Source organism: Pinus tabuliformis, chromosome 7 (assembly GCF_031772625.1).
Source record: "Pinus tabuliformis cultivar Carrire ecotype Pingquan chromosome 7, CPIR1, whole genome shotgun sequence".
Classification (NCBI taxonomy): domain Eukaryota; kingdom Viridiplantae; phylum Streptophyta; class Pinopsida; order Pinales; family Pinaceae; genus Pinus; species Pinus tabuliformis.
In genome coordinates this window covers 1,390,059,325-1,390,076,286 of record NC_142293.1, presented here as the reverse complement: position 1 = coordinate 1,390,076,286, position 16,962 = coordinate 1,390,059,325, and positions in this window count along the sequence as shown.

The following is a 16,962-nucleotide window of genomic DNA, read 5'->3' as shown; positions in this document are numbered from 1 at the left end:
ATGCATAGTAATCCCTAGCACATACATCCTCACAAAAATCCAAAATGTAATCTTCCCAGCCATAGATGAACGAATAGATGTTATAAGGGAGAAACAAAGAAAATAGTGTGCATCAGAAAGTAGCCTAGATAAGGTACTAGAAATTTTTGTTAAGAAGATGCCCTAAGAGAGCGACAAACTAGGGCCAAAATAGAATAGAGTAGAGAAGTCTTCTAAATATGGTAGTTCTTGAATAATGTACTTTGTCTACTAATGCTTAACACATATAAACACATAAACATCCCAACAATAGCTTGAATGAGTCGATGCTTTGAGGGAGCAACAAAAAATTGCATGCATAAGAAATTAACTGTAGTAGGAACTATAAACATAGATAGGAGTAAACCCTGAAAAGAAACAAATTTATGCCAAAATAGAATAGAGTACAAGAGTATTTTTAACCTGGAAGTCCATGAAGACTAGATTCCTTACAAATGGAGGAGTAAACCTTGATTAAGAAAAAAATTGAGGCCAAAACAAGAGTCTTTTTAACCTGAAAATCCATGAAGACTAGATTCCTTACAAATGGACATGCACACCCAAAAGAAAAACCAAAATTATGTTGTGGGATTGGTTACCAAAAAGGGGTATCGAGAAGATTCAAAATTCATAGAAGTTGCTCCAAGACACCACAAGATAAGATTATTTGATTGTTTCATGCACACCCACACAACATATCCCACAAAGGAGGGAGAAGGCCAACCAAAAAAACATACTCAAACCGCAACTGATTAACCATTATATTAGTAGGGGACACCACATATGTTGGGATTTATAGATGAGGTCACAGGAAAATTTTGTCAATTAGGAAGCCATCTCATCCATTTTTGGGGGTAATTTTGGATTCCCAATATATTTCTTACTACAACAATTTACAATTCAATGTTGGGAATGACTTATTGTTACTTGGATTATTCGTTTCCTCAACCTCCTTCTACTCTTCTTCCAAATTTTTTCCCTTAACATGGTGGCTTGCCACTTCTTCTGGTGGGAATAGGACCTTATTGATGCCCTGAATGGAGATTTTTTTATCAACGTGAATATCATGATCATACAAGTGGGCATTAATCTGTCCATGCACAAACATAACAGTCCCATCTACTTCTTGAGTGACTATCTTATGATGGACCCTATGAGTATCATACTTGACCTTACCAAACCTCCTCACAGTAGTATAAAAACTCTCCTCACTCTGATTCTCTGGGATAATGTGATAATACACAATCTGCCCCAGAGCACCCGGTTTGCTCAGTTGATCTATTGTTAGTCTCCCCATTGTCTCATCATTGGGTGCCAAGACAGTGATGCGGTAACCCTCTAAAATGAGCTTGGCCATATTAGACGCTAAGGAGGTCAAGTTCACCAAGATATTAGACATCTCATTGTAGCCACCATAAAGCATCAATGTGTGAATGAAGTCATTCATTTGGCTCTCCCCATCAAACCAAATGGCGGGTAGAAGAAGAATTTTTTTAAACTATTATATATCTTGTCAATTAACTTGGGAAGTCGCTTTTCTTGCAATCATAAAATTTCCACTTTGTAGACACTTTCCTTTTTATGAATTTTAAATACAACTTTTAGCCTTTGCAAGCATTCCAAAGTCATAGTTTGATACTTTTGATCTAAATTGTATCGGGTTTATAGACGCATATCGAGTACTCATACAACAATGACATGATTTGAATTGGAACTAAATATTCATATCATACAATGATCTGAAATTACCCCTAGGTGACCTCAGGAAATTAATGAAGGTATTACAGACTCATGTGCTAGTGTGTGTGTCTTTGTTATCTTGTCCAACGGATCGATAAGATTGTAAAATACATAGACACTTGAAACATTAAGAGATCACAGTAAGCAAACATAAACACAACAAAATTTAATAAGGAGTTCACCCAATCCTCTTGGGCTACGCCTCTTGGTCCAACCTTTAGTGGTGGCCTTTTTATTATGTTTTCAAAGCAGAGTCTTACAATAAGGAGCTCAATCTGAGTCTCACTTGATAGAGTATGATCAGTAGGATGGCAGTTGGAATTCCCAAGTCCTTAGAGTTCACAAACTCCCCTTACCGAATTTTGACCTCAATTGGTCTCTGTCTGCTCGATGCTACCCTTACTCTGATGGTCAGCTCGGTTTCTCTGCCCTCTTCAACTTTGCCTCTCTTTATGTGTCTCTCAGCCTTCGGCTTCTTCACTGCTCCTCTGCCTCACTGTCCCCCTACATCCTGTCAGCTCATGGCTTTAAATCCAGTTCATTCCTCCGACTGTTCGCTTCTACTTCTGGCTCTCTAAATCGCCTGCCTCTATCTACTGGGACTCCTCTACCCTACGTCATCATCCTTGTGTACGCTTCAGAGAGAGGTGGCCACCTGTCTCTTTGCGAACTGAGTTTCAGTTCTTCTTGAATGGTCATTTTTTCCGTTATTTCCCAGATGCCTGTGAAACAGATCCTTCTATCAATTCATTGGTCAAATTGGACTTCAAATCTTATGCACCGTAGTTTATTTCTCCCTCAAGTTCGATCATCCATCGGGTTGAACCTTCACCGTTGATCTGTAGCCCCTAGATCCTACAGTCTTCGCTTATATCGCACGGTTGAGTTGCTCGACCATTAGTCCATGATGTAAGCAGTTTCTCTCTCTCCCCACCAGACACGCGTCGCTCAGTGTGTGGAATCGCTCGGTTCTCGGCCAAATCTGCTAACCATTTGAAATGCCTCTGATATTCCGCCAATTTTGAGTGCAAGACCCACCTTGTCGGTTTTAGCGCTTTTCCACGGTTTTCTGGTTTCCCTTGTGACCGAGTGCTCAGGGCTTTTCCTTCTCGAGGGGTTTTTCCCAGTGATACACGATTAGTGCTTTGTGCTAATCGTGTATCAGAAAAAACCTCCATTTCCAGATCTAAGCTTCCCAATTTCCATTTTTGCACCATGCGTGGTCTCCATGGGCCAACGGTCAGTGTGCTTTGATCGAAGGTCCTCGTTGCTTCGTGATGGCTGCAAATTGCCATTATTCAGAGGTTATTTATGATAGCTATAAGATTTCTTGAAGTTTGTCATTCATTCTTACCAATCATGGAATTGTTTGAGGATCCAATTCGAATCACAACCTTCCCACTGAAAAATATTTTGGACCACCAAAAGTTGGTTTTGAAGCATCAACTATGTGAGGATACAACTTTATCACTTGTCAAATCTCTATCCATTTTGCACTACTTGGCTTTGAACCCCTGAGCCCAATGCTGAGGTACTCAACATCTCCCCTGTGCGTCATTCTCACCTTCTTGTCCAGAATTGTGTCTTCCTGCAATTCATTAACATATTCAGGTAGCAGGTCATCAATAAAAGGCAATTGACTCTGCTCTTTAGGATCTTCAATTAACGAAGGTTCAAATAGTCTCAAGCTGTCTGCATTGACGACTGAGTAGATGTGCATATAAGCTAGCAAATCAAGGTGAAAAGCATTCTCACCAATTTTCTCAAGGATCCTAAAAGGTCCATACCTTATTGGTTTTAGCTTTTTACCTTCACCTTGCATCCTATCCTTGTTGATATATAGCCAGACTTGATCACCAACTTGAAAACTATGCTCCATCCAATGCTTGTCATGCCTTGCCTTGTATTTGGCTTGGCTCTCTTCCAGCTATTCATGTATTGCCTGATGGATCTCTTTGATTTGTTCAATGAACCTAGTTGCCTTGTCCACATTGCTGTGTGCCTCAACTGTTGTGTCCTTACCAAAGACAAAATCCAAGGGAGACCTTGGTGTGAAACCAAAACAGGTCTCAAAAGGAGATCTCTATGTGGAAGAACGTTTGGCTGGGTTGTAAGCATGCTACACATAACACAAATGTTCATCCCGAAGCTTGGGATGTTTGCTGCAATATCCCCTGAGAAACTAGATCACCGTCCTATTGACTACTTATGTCCGGCCATTGATTTGTGGATGGAAAGATGTGATTTTCTTCAGTTTGGTGTCCATCAGTTCCCACAGACTTGACCAAAACTTGCCCACAAATCTAGTGTCTCGATCAGATATAATGGAAGTGGGTAATCGAAAATGAACCCATACATGTTGAAAGAACAGTTTTGCAGTTTGTTCAGCCGTAATCTGTTTATTACAAGGTATCAAAATACACATTTCGCTGAACCTATCCACAACAAAATACAGATAATCATGACCCTTCCTAGATTTAGGCAGTCCTCCAACAAAGTCCATGGAAACACTTTCCCAAGGATGAGAAGGAACTGGAAATGGAGTGTACAAGCCTAGTTTCCTACTGCTGGGCTTGCTTTTAGCACACCTAGTACACCCGCTTACATATCTGGAAACTGTCTCATTCATTTTTGGCCAATAACAAAATCTTTGCAGCTGTGCAACTATTTTGCTTACCCCAAAGTGACTTGATATTAGAGAAGTGTGTGCTTCTCTAATTATCTTTACTCTTTCAGTTTGTGGAATGTATAGCTTCCCACAATGATACAAGTGTTGGTCCTTAATATGATAATCCATTTCTTCTACTCATTTGCCTTTACTTAAAGTTGCATATACATCTTTAAATTCTATATCTTGAGCATATTGTTCAATGTAACTTTCATGTAATACAAAATTATGCTTAAGTATAGTAGATGCATTTATAATGGGTCTAGATAACATATCTGCAACTTTATTATGTATACCCTTTTTATATCTGATGACTAAATGAAACTGCTGTAGGAACCCCATCCACTTGTACTGTCTTGATTACTGCAACATAGTTTGGGACTGTAGATATTGAAGTGGTTGATGATCAGTATGGATAACTGTTTCTTTGCCCATTAAGTAATGTTTCCACTTTTTCACACTATGTACTAATGTATACAATTCCTTATCATATGTGGGATAGTTAACTACTGCAGAGTTAAACGTCTCAGAATGATAACATATGGGTTTACCGTCCTGTATCAACACTGCTCCCATGGCATAGTCACTGGCATCTTTTTGGATCTCAAATGGTCTTTGAAGATCTAGTAGTGCTAGCATTGGTGCTGTACTAATCTTTTCTTTTAAGGTGTTGAAGGCTTTTTGTTGTTTGCCTCCCCACTGAAACATCTTGTTCAATCCTATTAAAGCATGTAAGGGAGCTGCAATTAAGGAAAAGTTAGAAATGAACTTTCTCCAATATTGTGTTGCTCATAAGAAGCTTCTAACTTCTGTAGCAGATTTGGGTTTAGGCCAATTTACAATGACTGCCTCCTTAGAGGCATCTATCTTCAATTCACCACCCCCTACTATATGTCCCAAATAATTCAAAGATGTTTTGCCAAATTCACATTTTGAGAGTTTAACATAAATTTTTTCTCTTTTCAAAACATCTAATGTCTACTTAACATGCTTTAAATGTTCTTCCCATGTTTTGCTAAATATAAGAATGTCATCTAGATATACAATAACAAAATCATCAAGAAAAGGTCTGAGCACATCATTCATTATTCTCATGAAAGTAGCAGGAGCATTAGTTAAGCCAAAAGGCATAACCAACCACTCATACAATCCCTGCTTTGTTTGAAAGTAGTCTTCCATGCATCATGTTCTGCAACTCTGACCTAATGATATCCACTATGCAAGTCTAACTTGGAAAAATAAACAACTTCATTTAACTGATCTAATAGATCATCTATGCGAGGATGGGGATAACGATTTTTTATTGTTATTTTATTTAGTGCTCGATAATCAATGCACATTATCCACAAGCCATCTTTCTTTCTCACCAAAACGATTGGTGACCCACATGGTGATGTGCTAGGTCTGATGAACCCCTTCTTGATTTCTGCATTCTCTAAAGTGGACAACCTATACATCCCAATGTTAAGCAATGGAGGATCTTGCTGCAAGTTAATATCATGCACTATTTCCTTTTTGGGTGGCAGACCTTTAGGTTCTTCAAACAAGATATCATACTCTGAAACAACTTTCCCTAAATCAGCTTGTTGTTTAGCATCACAGCCCTCAAATACATTGGTTTTATTAGGTTTCTTTTCCTTTACAACCATCAGTAAAAATTGTTTGCATGAATTTACAATTCGTTTCATTTGCCCCGAGTTTATGAGAGTATAATTATTCTTGAGCTTATGAGCTCTTACAAAGTATTAGATTCCATCTTTAACGAGTAGATACTTGTTCTCAGCTCTATAGAAAATAGCTTTTCTGTCATACAAGTAAGGACTTCCTAAAACAATTCCTCATATATCTAAAGGAATTATATTTAACTCAACCTCATCTACAAATGCTGACCCAAAAGAAAACTTGAGTTTGCATTGTCTAGTCACTTGTAGTTGTGCTTTTTCACTTAACCAACTTAATGGGTATGGTTTCTTGTGAGGTGTAGTCAGTAATCCAAACTTCTTCACAATTGCTTCAAAAATTAAATTTACTTGTGCACCACTATCAAACAAAGTATCAATCTTTTAATGTTTGGAAATAACTCAAATATGGAAAAGCTCACATCTTTTTCTCTCATTTTCTTCATCAATAGTAGATTGTGTAGAATTACTAGTAGATGCTTCAGAATTCTTACCTTTTATACCTGTAGCTGCAATGGTTGTTTCATCTCCTAAGTCTGACCCCAAATCTTTCTGAATAGTTGCAGCAGTGTTCTTCTTCTCACCCTCGAACTTCTTAGGTCTCAGCTCTGGATGCAGAATCAAACAGTGCTCATCATCATGGCCATCCTTCTTATAGTGGGTGCATGAAGACTTGCTTTTCTGTGCAGCGTTGGCCTTCCTCTCTTTCCATTTCTGTTTTCTTTTCTCCTTATTCTTGCCTACAATGGACTTGGATGATCCTCCAACCTCTGGGTTCCCATTCTTTCCTCTATCTTCTAGATGCGTAGCTTGAACAAATACCTCATCTATACTAGTGGGATTAAACATGAGGATAGTGTGCCTCATGTAGCAGTGTAGACCACTGATGTACTTCAACAGAGTCTCAAGTGATTCTAATGAGATTCCTAGAATAAAAGCTCTCTTCCTAAATTCTTGGGTGTAACCTTTTACACTTTGCCCTTTCAATTGGCGAAGAGTTTGCCAACTCATCATGGCTTGCTGCATGTAGGCCAATGGATAGAACTGCTTTTTGATTATATAAACAAATTTACTCCAGACAGAAAGAGTCTTACCATGTCTCTTCATGTCATATTGGGTCCTGCCTTCCCACCAAACCAAGGCAGTGCCCCCAAGGCATAGGCTAGCCAGCTGAATCTTGCTCTTGTCTGAGTCGATACTCTGCACTCTGCAATAAACATCAATTTGTCTGATCCAATTGTCCAGTTTTTCTGCATTCAACTCTCCATCATATATTGGTAAATCAAATTTAACATCTTGTTTAATCAAAGATGTCTTCTTTTTATGTTCAAGGCTATTAGGAGGTGTGAGAAAGTTTTCTTCTTTCCCTTTGCCTTTTGAGTGGTCATGGAGGAGAGACTCTTCTTCTCCTTTATCTTGTTTGGAGCCTGATGATTCCTCATCTTTATGTTTTCTAAAGTCCTTATACATTTCCTCTACCATGGATCTCATGGCCAGGAAAGTATCTATAAATTGAGTGTTTGTGCCCATCGAACCCTCCTCCGACATTGTCCCTTGATGGTAGACTCTTCCAATTTTAGGACTAGTTTCGACCAACTCTCCTTATCCTAATTTGAGCTTCGATCTAGTTAGCATTCAACAGCTAAATCGAGCATAAGCTTGTCTAACCTTAACAACCTATAGCTCTGATACCACTTGATCTGAAATCACCCCTAGGTGATCTCAGGAAATTAATGAAGGTATTACAGACTCATGTGCTAGTGTGTGTGTCTATGTTATCTTGTGCAACAGATCAATAAGATTGCAAAATACACATACACTTGAAATAGTAAGAGATCACAGTAAGCAAACATAAACACAACAAAATTTAATAAGGATTTCACCCAATCCTCCTGGGCTACGTCTCCTAGTCTAGCCTTCAGTGGTGGCCTTTTTATTATGTTTTTAAAGTAGAGTCTTACAATAAGGAGCTCAATCTGAGTCTCACTTGACAGAGGATGATCAGTAGGATGGCACTTGGAATTCCCAAGTCCTTAGAGTTCACAAACTCCCCTTACCAAATTTCAACCTCAATTGGTCTCTGTCTACTCGATGCTGCCCTTACTCTGATGGTCAGCTCGGCTTCTCTGCCCTCTGCAACTTTGCCTCTCTTTCTGTGTCTCTCGGCCTTCAGCTTCTTCACTGCTTCTCTGCCTCACTGTCCCCCTGCTTCCTGTTATCTGGTGGCTTTAAAGCTAGTTCGTTCCTCTGACTGTTCATTTCGGCTTCCGACTCTCTGAATCACCTGCCTCTGTCCTCTGGGACTGCTCTGCCCTGCGTCATCATCGCTAAGTAACACTTCGTAGAGAGGTGGCCACCTGTCTCTTTGTGAACTAACTGTCAGTTCTTCCTGAAAAGTTGTTTTTTCCATTATTTCCTAGATGACTGTGAAACGGATCCTTTTATCGATTCATTGGTCAAATCGGACTTCAAATCTTATGCACCATAGTTTATTTCTCCCTTGTTTCTGGTCATCCATCAGGTTGAACCTTTGCCATTGATCTAGAGCCCCCAAATCCTACGATCTTCACTTATATCGCGTGATTGAGTTGCTCGACCGTTAGTCCTCGATGTAAGTGGTTTCTCTCTCTCCCCACCAGACACGTGTCGCTCAGTGTATGGAATCGCTGGGTCCTCGGCCAAATCCACTTACCACCCGAAATGCCTCCGATAATCCGCCGGTTTTGAGCGTGGGACCCGCCTTGTCGGTTTTACCGCTTTTCCACAGTTTTCTAGTTTCCCTTATGACCGAGCTCTCGGGGGTTTTCCTTCTCAAGGGGTTTTGCCTAGCGATATGCGATTTGTGCTAATCGTGTATCAGAAACAGCCTCCATTTCTGGATCTGAGCTTCCCAATTGCCATTTTTGCACCATGCGTGGTATCCATGGGCCAACAGTCAGTACGCTTTAACCGAAGGTCCTTGTTGCTCCATGTCGGCTGCAAATTGCCATTATTCAGAGGTTATTTCTGATAGCTATAAGATTGCTTGAAGTCTGTCATTCATTCTTACTAATCATGGAATTGTTTGAGGATCCAATTCGGATCATACAACCTAATTCAATTTAGATTCTCGAATACTTACAAATGATACTTGATATAAATTTTTGCTCTACACAGACTCCATCAAAGTGAGTTGCCAACTAACAAATCTATCATGGCATAATGAACATCCCTAAGCCACAGCTAACAAATTCACCAATTATGTCACATGAAGGAAGTGGAAATAAAATAAAATTCTATGGAATCAATAAGAAAAGAAACTTTTGACAATAACGCAGTCTTCCATATTACCCCTGATTAGATTAGGTAAGTAATTGTGTGTTCTTTAGGACCTCCATTGGATTCCATAGAAAAACAAATTCCCTTAACTTTGTCTAAGGTAAGAAGCCACCAAATAAAATGGATCCACTGGATAATGAAGAAACTAAATGACATCACTAATAGTGTATCAAATTATCAATAAGAAGCAGAGTTTTTCCATAATGGAAAATATTGTACCCTCTAACCAAATGGCCAACTTTATATATGACCACCACCATAATCATTATCTAAGTATAAAAGTAGGGATGTAGATAATTTACCATGCATATTTTGTACAACACCCATAGGAGGCATTTTAACAAATGTGATATATGGTACTTAATGGGATAGGACTTTAGATTTTGCATTGAATTTTCCAAACTAACCTTGCCAACAAAAAATAAAAAGACATGAAAATAATGTTAAAGAAAAGATTAGCCCATAGGGATTTGGATTGATGGTGAATGGGTGCATTGTTAAGTCACTCGTTGCGATAGGTCACTCGTTCAAATCCCCCATGGGTGCTTACCTACAAAAAAATACATATATTTATATTAAAGAAAAGATTCTTTGAAAACCCTCAAATTCTACTTTTCATCATCCAGAAGTAAACCAACTGGGCCTCCCTGGGACTTACAACAAAGAAAATTCAATCTGAACTACCATCCATTACAAATGGAAAAAAAAATTCAGGTCTTGTTCAATCAGGAAAGCTTCTACCGCTACATGGTACAGACAAACAATAATTAAATGTGAGACTCCAAAGTCAAATCAAGGGCCACTCATGTATCTTTTATATTGTTCAAGTAGTGCAGACTCCAATATGCACAACTTTAATACCTAGAAGACATGAAGATTCCCAATATCCCAACTCAGCTCATCATCTATGTCAAGTAGAATGTGGACATTGAATAAACAATAGGAATGTAAGGCCACTAATCAAAAGAATCAAATGAGGCTACATTTCCCTCATTTGTCAACCTCTACAATCAATAACACTATCTTTTCATTCATATAATAATTATTGACTTATGCCACTAACATATGAAGGCACTGCATAACAATGGTTTTAAATGGATTCATATAATCACAAAATACAACATAGCTACAATGAAAATCTAGTCAATCCACTCAATAATGAGTAGAAAATTGTAAGCACCTATGCTAACCAAAAAATTGGCACTTAAAAATGACAAAACCCATTGCACATTAAGTGTTTTGCATAGAAATCAACTCTTCGTATCTCCACAAGCAAGAATAAAAAGGAGGGCTAGCTACCAAGGTGTTTCGACCCTCCTTACGTCATTTGCTAGTGTGTTGTATAATGAAGTTCAACAAATATGGCCAATTGTTGCAAAAGGCCACTGCTTAGGCATGCAGGCCTTTGTATAAATTTTCTCTATAATTGTGTTTTAGTGATCACTACAGCATGAAATATGGTCTTTGAAGGCCTTCCAACCAAGATTTAAACAAGAGAGGTGTGTGTGTGTGACCCAAGTAGTCCTTGCAATTACTAAAGCCTTTTGTCAGGTAGTTCTCCATGTTTTTGAGGTTAGAGCAGCCTTTTTCTGAAATCTTTATTCTGCATTTCGTTCATGAATAAATAAAAATCCTTCAGTAGCTAAATAAAATAACTTTTGCCCAACTTAGAACAATTCTTTCCAAGAAAAAGGCTGTAGCATATGAACCCAACAACAAAATATAATTTAAATTGCCATTAATCTGGCTACATTATATGAGACTGGAAAATAATTGAATGACTACCTAAGTTGTAAGAATTTTCACAAGCAATGTACAGAAGAGAACATTGCCCAATCAAATTGTAGAAATGCAGCTTTTATCAGATGTAAATACAACTTAGATAACCTCAAAAAACTCAATGTATAGTGTCAGGAAGTTGTAGAGTTCAAATACTGTTAACATGCCTCCATGAAATGAAGACCACTACTATGATTGACTTTAAAGTACACCAGCACTTGCAAAAATAGTGGGAGTCCTGTGCATCTCCATTCCAAGACAAAAATCTCTTTGATAGCTCCTAAGATTTTACACTGAATTAAGGATGGTGTCTTTTTTTGGAAGCTTCTTTTAGAAACATGCACCTAGGCCAGAAGCTAAACCACAAAACATAGACTTCCTTCAACATAGGTGCCAGGATTGATCGGTAACTATTTCAACAAAATCAATCAGACTTGCTCCAAGCCTCCTCCCTTTTTGAGACATAACACTTGGGTAGGGCAGATCAGATCAAGAATGCAATCCCCGGTAGATAGATTAAGGCTCTAACTACCTCAACATTGAACCAAGGCATGGTTGGGATTCACAAATAGTGTTTCAAAAACTAGACATAGAAGAAGGTAAAACACAAAGTAAAATGTGTGATTTCTTCCAACAAACTAGAACATGTATTTAAGGTCATTTTGGCCATTCTAGACAACATGAGTCAGGACAATGAAATGTACAAACTCATCACGCAAATGACTCCATTCAAAAACTTAGTACTTAGAAGTAAGAACCTTCAAAAAGGAGTGACATCAGAAGCAACATACTATTGTAGTTATAATAAAACATGAATCACATAATCCAAGGCATCGATGAGCCTCTGACCTTGTTTCACAAAATATGTTCCTTTACCTTACATATAAATACTAGATAGAAACCAATATCTCCCTAGTGGCTCTGGAACTTGTTAAAAGCACATCTCTACCATCTCCCCCAAACCCACCCCTGGTTTGTTAATCACCTCACTGCAGTATTCATATTGTATTTGATCACCATAAAAGCAAGTATTTAACCATGGCATGAAAATTATATAAACCTGTTCAAAATCTTATCAGGAGAACATCACCTGCTACTTTCAAGGAACAAATGCTCCAACATCCTCAAAATTCTTTTCGCCACAAATATTGTCAGATCAGGAAGTAAAGGAAGTTTTCACTCATTTTACTCCACTTCCTTCAACAAGGTGCACTAATAGAGCTTGGATTCATAAATAATGGTCTACCATAACCACTTTTAATATTTAATAGAACATATCTAGTAGTGGGAATCTACACTGAAGTTGTAATTTGTAAGTGAAAAGCATATACACATGCAGGTTGGCCATTGTTCATGCAATCAGATGCAGAGCTCTCCTGCTGGGAAGAGAAAAAAGTTAGACAACATTATAAGGAAAGTAGACCACAAGAGATTCAATTATATGGTAAGACCATATAGCTTGAGGCCAACCATAGTAGTGGAATGATGGCTATTATATGTTGAAACAAAATATCACTTTATGACAAACAAAGCAACCGAGATTCAACAGATTTTCCAAAACAATTGAATGCTATAATGGAATATATGCACAAAAAGGATTTATATACTCATCAAAAATATCTTTTGTTGATTTTGAATATGAACTTCCTTGTGATAAATGTTTTTAGATATGTCAATATTGCAAAAGGAGGAGTATTTTCCATATTTACACACCTGTCCAACTTTGTTTTTAGGACTTTCCATCACCATTACTTCTTGATTGTTTTTCTGCTTGCCATGATTCTTTCTAGGAATGAACTCTAGGGATCCAACTATTGCTGAGTATGAACGTACGTATAAAAATGCATCAATCAAGTGTCCCCACTACTTTTTCAAAGTTGCACTGTTTCCCATCAACCAAAACCACAAAGATTCTTCACTTCTACGTTTGATTTTCTGAAATAAAAGCCTTTTGGCTCATACTTAGAGCTATATCTATCTCTGATGGGAGCTATGTATAATCTAATGGTCACTCATCTAGCCTCTAAACCTCAATCTCCTCCTCCCTTAGAACATAAGTAATATTTGCATCCAGGAAATCATTCTCGAAGAGATCCCATACCTGGTTACGATAGGAGTGAAGTTATGGATGTTTAGTTTGACATTTGTTCATTAGTTGCACTTTTCTTCCTTGGGAAAAATAAATATAGTAGTACATAGGAGAGTGATGTAACCCCTCATTCCACTATGCGAAGTCCCTTACCCCTACCTTCCTCCTATGGGGATATCAGATAGTGAGTTATTAAAGCCCTATTGAGATGAAGGGGTAAGGGTAGATTGGATGAGCGGAGTGTGAGGGTGTCAGCTATAATTATAACAGGGGAGGCCTTCCTTCGATTTATACCACTTTCCATATCGTAAGATACAAGATTGAAATTTGTATGACAAGCCAGGGTCTGCCTTTCTTTAACCCCGATATTGAGCATTTCTAGATCCTCATAAAATGAATATGGGACTGGATATGCTCCTACTGCTAGCAGAGATGTTGGGCGATATAGTGAAAAAGGGTAAACTTAAGAAAATACAACCACTACTAAATGTGTTGGTTTTTCATCTCGATATGATGGATCTCCCACCTCAACTTCTCTTTCCTTTATATAGATTATTTATACTACTGACTTCCATACATGGATCCTTGCATTGAATTATGTTGTTCCTATAATTAAAAGCCTTGATATCCCATGTTGAAAAACCCATGAAAATGACATGAGTGCATCATGAAATAAGATCATTATATATTTTCTCTCTGTAACTAACTGGATGAGCCATATGTATTGATCTTAGCTCAGATACCTCGGTGTTATACGTGTTCCCAATGCCTTAATGTCTATACTTTGATTGGCTTACAAGTGGCTGGGTCAGGTCATCAAGTAAGAGAATTTATGTCCTATTCCTATCAGATTGGCTTATACTGTTCTTTATCATATAATAAATATATATGATGCAGACAAAATGAATCAATCTATACATCAATTAAGTTCTTACTAGCCTTAGTCTAAGTAACCAATCTTTCCTTGTTGGTCCATAGATAAACTAGCCTTAAGAGATAAGCATATTATATTAGTCCAGTTTGTCGCACCTAGTGATCACATGCCACCTTTTATCTAGCTAATTTACCAGTTCTCAGAAGGTCACACATTTTGTTGTATCACTCCTTCACAAAACCTCGTATACCCTCAAACATTGATCTGCAACTGCTCCCAAAAATAGCATTGTTTGTGACTTGAACAATGCAGAAAATTTTGAAACCCTAAACCTTTTTTCTCTCCAACATCCATAGCTCGAAATATCAACCACTAATATCAACTACCTCCTTTGTTGTATTTTATTCCAAACTTTATTAACAAATGACAGAACTGATCGTTTCCAAGATAAATGTTATTAGATATGTTAATATTGGAAAGGGAGGAATATTTTCTAGATTTACACAGTTGTCTAGATATGTTTTCAAGACTTTCCATCACCATTACTTCTTGATTCTTCTTCTACTTCCTAGGATTGTTTCTAGGAATGAACTCTAGGAATCCAACTATTCCTGAGTATGAAGGTATATATAAAAATGCATCAATCAAGTGTCCTAACTATTTTTTCAAAGCTACATTGTTACCCATCAACCAAAACCACAAGGATTCTTCATTTCTACATTTAATGTTCTATATCCCTTTCAACACAAATTTCCATTGCATTGTTCATTCACAAAACCTCGTATACCCTCAAACCTTTACCCGCAATAGATCTCAACAATAGGACTGTTTGTGTCTTGAACAATGCAAAAAACTCTAAAACCCTAAACCTTTTACTATCCAACATCCATAACTCGGAATATCAACCACTAATATCAACCACCTCCTTTGTTGTATTCAATTCCAAACTTTGTTAACAAATGACATAACTAATCGTTTCAATGTTTAACAATTAAGAGTTGCATCTTACCATGCACTACCTCCTTTACCAGAGAAGCTTTTGGGAGTTGACCCCTTGGGAAGGATGGGTTTATCAAATTTCCCATTCCCTGCTATTCCTAAATTTTGTGAGGAAGCACCAACCTTCAAATCTCTCTCTCTGTGCCTCAGCTCCCTCACTGCCTCTTTTACTAGAGATTCTTGTGTGAGTAAACTGCTTGGGAAGGATGGGCTTATGGGATTTCCCATTCCTTGTCATTCCTAGATTCAAAGAGGAAGAACCAACTTGCAGATATCTCTCTTCATGCCTCACCTCCCTCTCTAAACCTCCAATGTCTATTGAGACATTTTGTCAAACATTTTCCATGCAAACTACTTCATTTCAAACTTTTGAGTATGGCATGCATACGAGGATGCTACGAGCCAGAATCCAAGGGGTTGGTGGGTCACATTTATCGAGAAGGAGAGATGGAGAATAGCCTGGATGCTAGGGAACTGGGACCCCTTCTCCTCCTTCAGTCTACTTAGATACTCGTGTACCATGAACAAGGAGTGAAAAATGGGAACTGGGCATTTGATTGAATGAAGCCCACTACCAAACACACAAAGCCCACGCTCTGTTGGGTATCATTATATCCCCATGAATGATCTTGCATTTACCACATAAAGAAAGATAGTTGGGTACCAAGGTTCAATTCATGTCCAATAGTAGTCAAATCATAGGGGAAACCCCACCAAGCAAAGCATCCTATTGAAGCTCACATGGTGCTACAATAGACTATGCATAAAACTGTTATAAACTATGCATAAAACTATTATATGCTAGCATATCCCTGAAACGGGGAAAGAGAACATCGAAGGGGTTAAATTTTGAGTATGGTTAATAATATAAATTACGAAAAAGTTTTTTTTACCAATTAATATAAATGTATTGAATATAAAATTAGTATTATATTTAAAAACAATGAAATAAACAATATATTAAAAATATAGTTATGTTTGTTAATTATATAATTGAGATTTGAGAAAGTATTTATAATAGGTATAATCAATGATGTAAAATCTAAATAAATTTAATTTTTTCTTTTGAATATTCATAAATTGTAATGGTCAATCTCTATAATTAAAAATCTTTTCATATGTTTTTTTTAATATATATATACCAATATGTTATTTATTTTTATAATTATTATTAATAATAATTAAAAATAAAGTTATCCCCCGATGGAGGTGTGCATCTAACTGTACACCTGGAATGTGATTGGCCATCTAGGTGTGCCTCCCACCCATGTGCACATTAACTGCACGACATTGAGAAGACCTGACCATTACTCCACTGTTGCCTCACTCCTCCTCAAGCCGTCTGCAGATATAAGTGAAGTCAAGTGCATGTCTTGGCTCAATTCAACATTTTGGGTAATGAGTTTGGGTGGTAAGGAGTTGGATAGAGGTCAAGTTTTTGTCTATGGCACCTCACAAGGGCTCTGGCCTTGGTTGAGGAAGGCAGATGATACCTGCAATAGCCTGAACTAGTTTGGTATGTGTATGATGGTCTGCCCTTGGGACCCCAGTACGCAGATAGTTCCAGTCTGGTCCTACTCCCTCACCTTTGGTGGAAATAAGGACTTTTCATTTCTCTACCAGTTCTTGGATCCTCTCCCGCTAGAGTAGACCACTACAAGTTTTTATAGTTGTGTGGGTTTTTATGTGGTTTTTGGTAATTTATGTTTGGAGGTTGGGTCCCACGTTTGGCCCGAAGGAATTCATAATATGTTGGTTGTCTTTTTGGGATGGGGGTCTTGTTCACTGTTGGGCTAAT